The sequence below is a fragment of the Eurypyga helias genome, unplaced genomic scaffold, assembly GCF_000690775.1.
Source record: "Eurypyga helias isolate BGI_N326 unplaced genomic scaffold, ASM69077v1 scaffold22146, whole genome shotgun sequence".
NCBI classification, from domain to species: Eukaryota; Metazoa; Chordata; class Aves; order Eurypygiformes; family Eurypygidae; genus Eurypyga; species Eurypyga helias.
Genome location: NW_010255141.1, coordinates 9,325 through 15,674, shown reverse-complemented (window position 1 = coordinate 15,674; position 6,350 = coordinate 9,325). Strand labels below are relative to the sequence as shown.

Here is a 6,350-nt window from a genome sequence, read left to right as displayed (position 1 = left end):
TCTTCCCGCAGAGGGTGGGGAGGCACTGGGACAGGTTGCCCAGAGAAGCTGTGGATGCCCCATCCCTGGAAGTGTCCAAGGCCAGGCTGGATGAGGCTTTGAGCAACCTGGTCTAGTGCAAGGTGTCCCTGCCCATGGCAGGGGGGTTGGAACTAGATGATCTTTAAGGTCCCTTCCAACCCAAACCATTCTATGATTCTATGATTCGGATGTGCCTGCTGGTGCAACGTCAGATGGTAATTTGTTAAGCAACTTCCAGCCTTTCAGCACAATAAAATAAGCCTCACAGGCTGTGTCCAATAAATAGCTCTTCCCTCGTGGTCCCTCAGATGTGAATTCTCATCACCTGATGTGTTGACGGTTTCTGGGCACATTAGCATTAAAGATCAGCCTTCTGCTGTGCCCTCTCCAGAGGTGGTTGTTATGTTTTGAAAATGCCAGCTGTGTGGGAACAAAATATCCAATCGATGATTAGCAAAAATCAAAAGCAGTTCTGGGATAGCGGATAATTGTTAATGAAAAATGCATGAAGGCTCAGGCGTAGGGAATTGTGGGGGTTTCCATTAAAAGCTGTGAATAAAAAATCACTGAAGGAGCTGACGATGGGGCTGCCTTGCCATGTGATTCCCCACTTGGGGATGGAGACGATAGCTGTTGGCGTGATACCGCCCTGGACCACATTCTTGGAGGATGTTGGTGGAGCTGTCCCTGTGTCCAGCAGCCACCGGATCTGTCCCTCTCGGTTGATCAGAGATGCCATTTTGCCTGTATCGTTCCTGGGATGATTCAGATCAGTAATGACCCAAATGCCCCAGCCTGAGAGGTGAAATGGGCATTTCCTGCAAAATTCCCACCTGGCATCACCAACTCGGCCTGAAAGCAGGCTGGGAAGGAAGGAGGAAGGGGCAGTTAGTGGCCAAGTTAATTGTGGGCTTGTGTAAAATCATGCTTTCTTGGTTATTACTTCAAACTTTACAAGGAAACATGAAATAGTACCTGAATTACTATTTATTTTTTGTTTATTGCTTTTCTTTCTTTGACCCAATCCGGTTCAGGGGGGTAATTTTCAGCTTAGAAGTATATCACACTATGGGGTTTATATTGCCGTAATAGCAAGGAACAAAGGCCAACATCTTCAGAGGAGGCAGACTCTAAATATTGATTTTCCAAGAAGATTTTATTTACAAAATGGTAATTAAGGGACTTCATTTGTTCCACCGGAAAAGGGCTTCGTTAGAACGCGGGCTCAGGTGGCGTTTGCTCTCCTCGGTGACCTTCACTTATGAACTGTCTCCTTTTAAAATTCTTCCTCACTGGTTTGCACTTGTTTTAGTGCTCTGGGAATGACACACTTCAAGAACCGGGAATGCTCAGAGTTCGTCAGAGAAAATACTCCCCTGGAAATAAACTTGGGGACAACTTTGCTTTTCTTGCACTTGTCATGTTGCTTAATTCACAAGGTGGCTTTTTCCTATAAAACCCGCATTAGCTGGGTGCAGTTGGATTTGCGTGGGCCCTTCGTGACCCACACACCCCGCAAGCCCTTGAATTTGTAGGATTTGGACATCTTAAGGGAGGACAGGCAAGCCTGCAGGTTATTTACGCACTGAGTTTGAAGACCGTTGGTGGCTCTGGGAAGGTACCGTGTAGGAAATCATATTTCAGTTCCCAGAAGCATGACAAAGAAGTACGTGGAGAACTGGGATGTGAACCAGCTGCTCCCGATTTATGGATAATTTATGGGTTTGACTTTGGAAGACACGTGGAAATGGCTTTTGCGGGGAGGGTCTCCGCACGAGCACCCAAAGCCCGGCTTAGCGGTGGGGCATCAGCATCGTTCAGCCTTCCTTGCAGCGAGCAGGGATCCCGTGCTGGGATCACGCAGCCGTATCCCACAAAAAGGGATGTGCAGCAGCCCCAGAGCAGCTGACAGCGACGCACATCAGTCTCTCCTTCTCATGTGGCTGCGATTATTTTGCTACCAGGTTGCCTGTGTATTTTTTCTCTGTGTGCTGCTCCACTGAGCTGCTCTTGAAGTGCATCACTGGTTCAGGGGGGTGTGTTTCTTCAAGGACTGAGCCCATCGTGGGCAGCCAAACAGCCTCCCCTGGATTAGGCTGGGTTTTTTTCCTCTCCAACACACGTGCCCCTTGCTGGGAAAAAGGTCTGGGGGTCTGTTAAGCAGCAGATAATTCTCCTAGCAGTCTGCATTATCTGTCCTACTAACGTATCTGCCCTCCCTTCCAGTGGCTTTTCTGGGGATGTTTTGTGCTTCCCCGTGGTCCTGTAGATGTAAAGACTTTCCTGCTCTCTCCCTGGGATAGGATTCCTTTAAATCTGCGATTGCACTCTCTGTCTATGCACACAGGTTGAGTAGCAGCCAGTGTGTTGACCAAGTAACCAGCAGGTCTTGTAATATGAAGGGGCTGGCTCTGGCTGTTGTCTCCTGCCTGTGGCAGGGTGCACTTCCCAGCTCTGCAGGGATGGAAGGACACAGCTCTCTTCTTGCCTTGGATGTGAGGGAACAGACCTCTGAAAAGTCCTTTAATTATACGTGGGAAATTGGAGCCACTCATTTAATGAAAGATGTGTCATGTCAAAAGACAGTGAAAACCCAGGTGTCGTGAAGCCAGCAGAGAAGGGTCAGCATGTCGGGATGAACCGGTGCCACTGCTGTGACTCCCATTTGTAGAAAACACACCGTACAGCCAAATCAGAGAATCACAGGATCGTTCAGGTTGTCGAAGACCTTGGAGGTCAGCAAGTCCAACCATTAACCTGACACTAAACCATGTCCCTAAGTGCCACATCCACATGTCTCCTAATTCTCTCCAGGGATGGTGACTCCATCACCTCCCTGGGCAGCCCATTCCAATCTCTTGACAGCCCTTTTGGTGAAGTAATTTTTCCTGCTGGAAAAATTCCAGCAGGCTGGGGGCAATGTACAGTGTCCTGCTGGGCTGCTGAGGGTCACTTGTCCAGCTCTGCACCTTATTCTCGTCCTGTACGAGGCAACCCTCAAATATAGGGCATTTCTGCAGAGCTGCCAACAACCAGCACGGGAGGGAAAAGGCTTTTTTTCAGGCACAGCACCCTCCGGCAGCCCCGGCGTGGTTCGTTCAGCACAGCGCAACGCGACCCGTAACAATTGGAGACAGAGCGGGATCGGGGCGCCTGGATGCGGCGCTGGTGGCTTTCTGGAGCTGCTGGCACTTAAAATGCTCTCAGCACTAGCCACAGCCTGCTCTCCGCATTAATTTCATCACACTCCCTCTTTTGTGTGCCCGTGTGCGCGCGCATGCTGATATCCTTCCAGATGGGCCCCTCTTCTTCTTTGTGCTGCTGAATCGATGAAGAGGCTTCCTTCAGTTCTCAGACTTTTTCAGAGGAGCCTTTGGAAAGCCGATCTCCGGTCACTGGCCCGGACCCCTGACCCGAGCCAGATCAGTCATCCTGATTGCCTATGAACTGGGAAGACAGCTTGGGAATACTGTGGCTTTCGAGCAGCGGAGGCCTCTCATTTCAGCTCAGCCGGGTGTGAATCTGCAGCAGCTCCTCTCCCCACTTCCATCAATGCCTGTCAGGGCATTGTGCGGAGATGTGATGGAGCCCTCGGCTCGCCGAGAGGCTTTGGTGACCAGCAGAAAGCCTTCTGGCATCTCACCTCCTCTGACGTGCTCGCAGCACTGCCAGTCTGGCACTCGCGGGAAAGTTTCCCAACAGCAGATGTCCCGAAGTGACAGATGATTTTTTTTTTCCTGTTGATGGGAAGAAATGAAAGGACACTGCATATTTCAGATGGTTGATGCACAGAGATGCTCTGCGCCTCCTCGCACGACAACTACATATTTTCCTTTTGTTTAAGCTTCCTTAAAAAAGAAGACAAAAAGCAGCAAAACCTGGGAAAGCGGGGTCTGCTGCTGGACCGAATGCCGACCCTGCCACGCCACATTCCAGGGGCTGGAAGAAATTTGCCAGTAGTTAAGATGAAAGCGGATGCACAGCAGAAGTATCAGCTGGGATGATGCTGGGATTCATGTAATTCACTGCCAGTTCTTGCCCTCCTCATCACGTGTGAGCTTCAGAGCTCACGACAGGGCTTGCAGGCAGCCTCCTTTAGATGGACTGACAGAGAGAGAAAACCCGTATTCTCATGAAACTGGTGTTTAGATGCTGGGCATTCTGCTCCCCAACTTCTCCACACTTGGTTTCTGCTTACCCAGTTTTACAGGCATGGCCAAAAATCCAGTTGTTTTCTTGGTCCCGTTGCCTGCGCATCACTCCTGGTAACATGGGCCCTAGGTCACGGATGGCCAGGGCAGTTAGGGCATGGTACGTCCAAACACAGCCTGGTAAATCTCAGGGAAAATGAACATTTCAAAGCCTGAAGCAAGTTTCCAGCTACCTGCCACGTCCACTTTACAGAAATGTATTTTATTCATTTCTGACTCGAGTGTGCATGACAGTGTTACCGGCCACCCTGGCACCTCTGCGGAGAGGCAGCTGTGATGTCCGAGGCTCTGCCCAGCTCTGGGTCCCCGTGTCCAAATGCTGTCCCACTCCCGGACCGCTGCCATCCAGCACATCTTCCGTGTCGTGCGAGAGAAGCTTTGGAGAGAAGCTTTGCTCGCCCTCCAATCCTCCCAGGAGAGAGCTGTGTTTGGCCCCAGCATCATCCTGATGCACCCTTGCACTGCTTTCCAACCCGGCTCCCTTCTTCCCCCCTCCACACCTCTCCCTCTCTCCGTGTAAAGCAAAGAGACACACTTGGAGGCAGCAGAGCCTAAATACTCATTGTTCCTTGGGCTGCTTTGTTCTTGGGAAGCTTAACGTTGCTCTGGACTTGTGTGCCAGCCTGGCCTGGCTGCTCCCGGGTGCCCAGATGCACAGCGGCTGTGTGGAAATAATCCCGGCATTGACGGGGCAGGAGGAAGAGCTGCTGCTCCTTCCACACATCTGCTTTGCGCAGAGCCATGGGTACAGCTTTCGGACGGCGTAATCCTGCCTCCTGCCATCTGTCCTCACAGGAATCAGCCCTTGTTGACACAGTAGAGTCACACATCGGGGTCCTTCCTCCCTGCACCCCCCCCCCCACGCTCTGCCTTTCTCCTTCCATTTAATCAGATACGTTGAGCCGGTGGCTATGAGGGGAGCTTAGGGCTGATTCTCTAAAATCACCGTATCAGCTGAAACCATCACATTTGATATTCCATTTACAATGTTTCCAAGGAAACAAAGGCACAGGACGTAAATAGATGACTGTTAAACATTTGCTCACTCACCATGCCCCCGATAATTTGCAAGGCAGAAATATGAATGTTAAATCAACAGCAATAATTAATTTTAATATAGGAAGACCAATATTTTGCTGCAATTAGGGGCATTTGTTCTGACATACTGGCAGGCAGTGTCAGGTTATTTATCATTTCCACTTTCCATGTACAAGTTTTCATTTACATAAAGGGCAGCTTTGATTATGACTCCCAAAAAGCCACGAAGTGCCCCTCGCATCAGCCCGGGTGCTTGGGATTTACTCATGCGCAGTCAAGTCCCAAGTCCACCTGGAATTCACTGCAGGAGAAGAAAATAATTTATTTCTGCCTAGAAGCAAGCAGGGGATATGGATTTGGTTAGGTCTGGGTCATTTCTTACAGAAAAATAGCAACCAGAAAGCTCATGGGAGCTTTGGGGTAAGCCAGCGAGATGATGTTGATGCTTGGAAGCGTCCTGGTCTCCCAGGTATTCCTGCCAAGCCAGAAGCAAACCACAGTTCAAACGAACTGGGCAGGACTGGAAATACAGCTGCACAATGAGGGATTAATCCAGAGTGGTGCACGTATGGGTGATGCTCTAAAAGGGGAAGGGGGGGCAGGGGTGAGCGGTGTTTTATTCAGTGCTAGGGGGGGTATATCCTATAGTTTATCTTAGTGAACAAATGTGATTAACAAAAGCTGTTTTGCATGCTGAATGGCAAAACAGAGCTAATGGGGTGCACAGTTATTTCTGAGTCAGTATGTGTTGGCGTTGTTTTAAAGATATTGGGCAGTGCGACCCACGGGCTGGCCCTGAGCTTGCCCCGGTTGGTCACAACTGTTGCTGGAGGGTCGTGCAGTGCAGAAAGGGCCTTCAGTTCATGTGGCTGCACGTCCAAGGACCCTGGGTGTCCATAAAGCCACTGAACATCCCTCCTGGAGGTCGAGTGGAGATGGGCGCCGTACTCAGGAACGCACTCACTTGGGAAGCTGGTACATGGGGCTGGCTTTTCCCCCTTCTTTAGGGATGTTTTCCACCGGGGTTGCCAGTGCCTGTCTTTATCTTGGAGGCTGAAAACCAGCATGTGAGCCTGGTGG

General features: G+C 50.4%; 1 protein-coding gene across 1 annotated transcript in view; it reads left to right on the top strand.

Moving 5' to 3' along the window:
- The window catches only part of IGDCC3 (immunoglobulin superfamily, DCC subclass, member 3), a gene marked incomplete at its 3' end in the record, with an annotated part of 32,761 nt that overhangs the window by 17,101 nt on the left and 9,310 nt on the right, over nt 1-6,350 (top strand). The gene's annotated exons all lie outside the window — the stretch shown is intronic.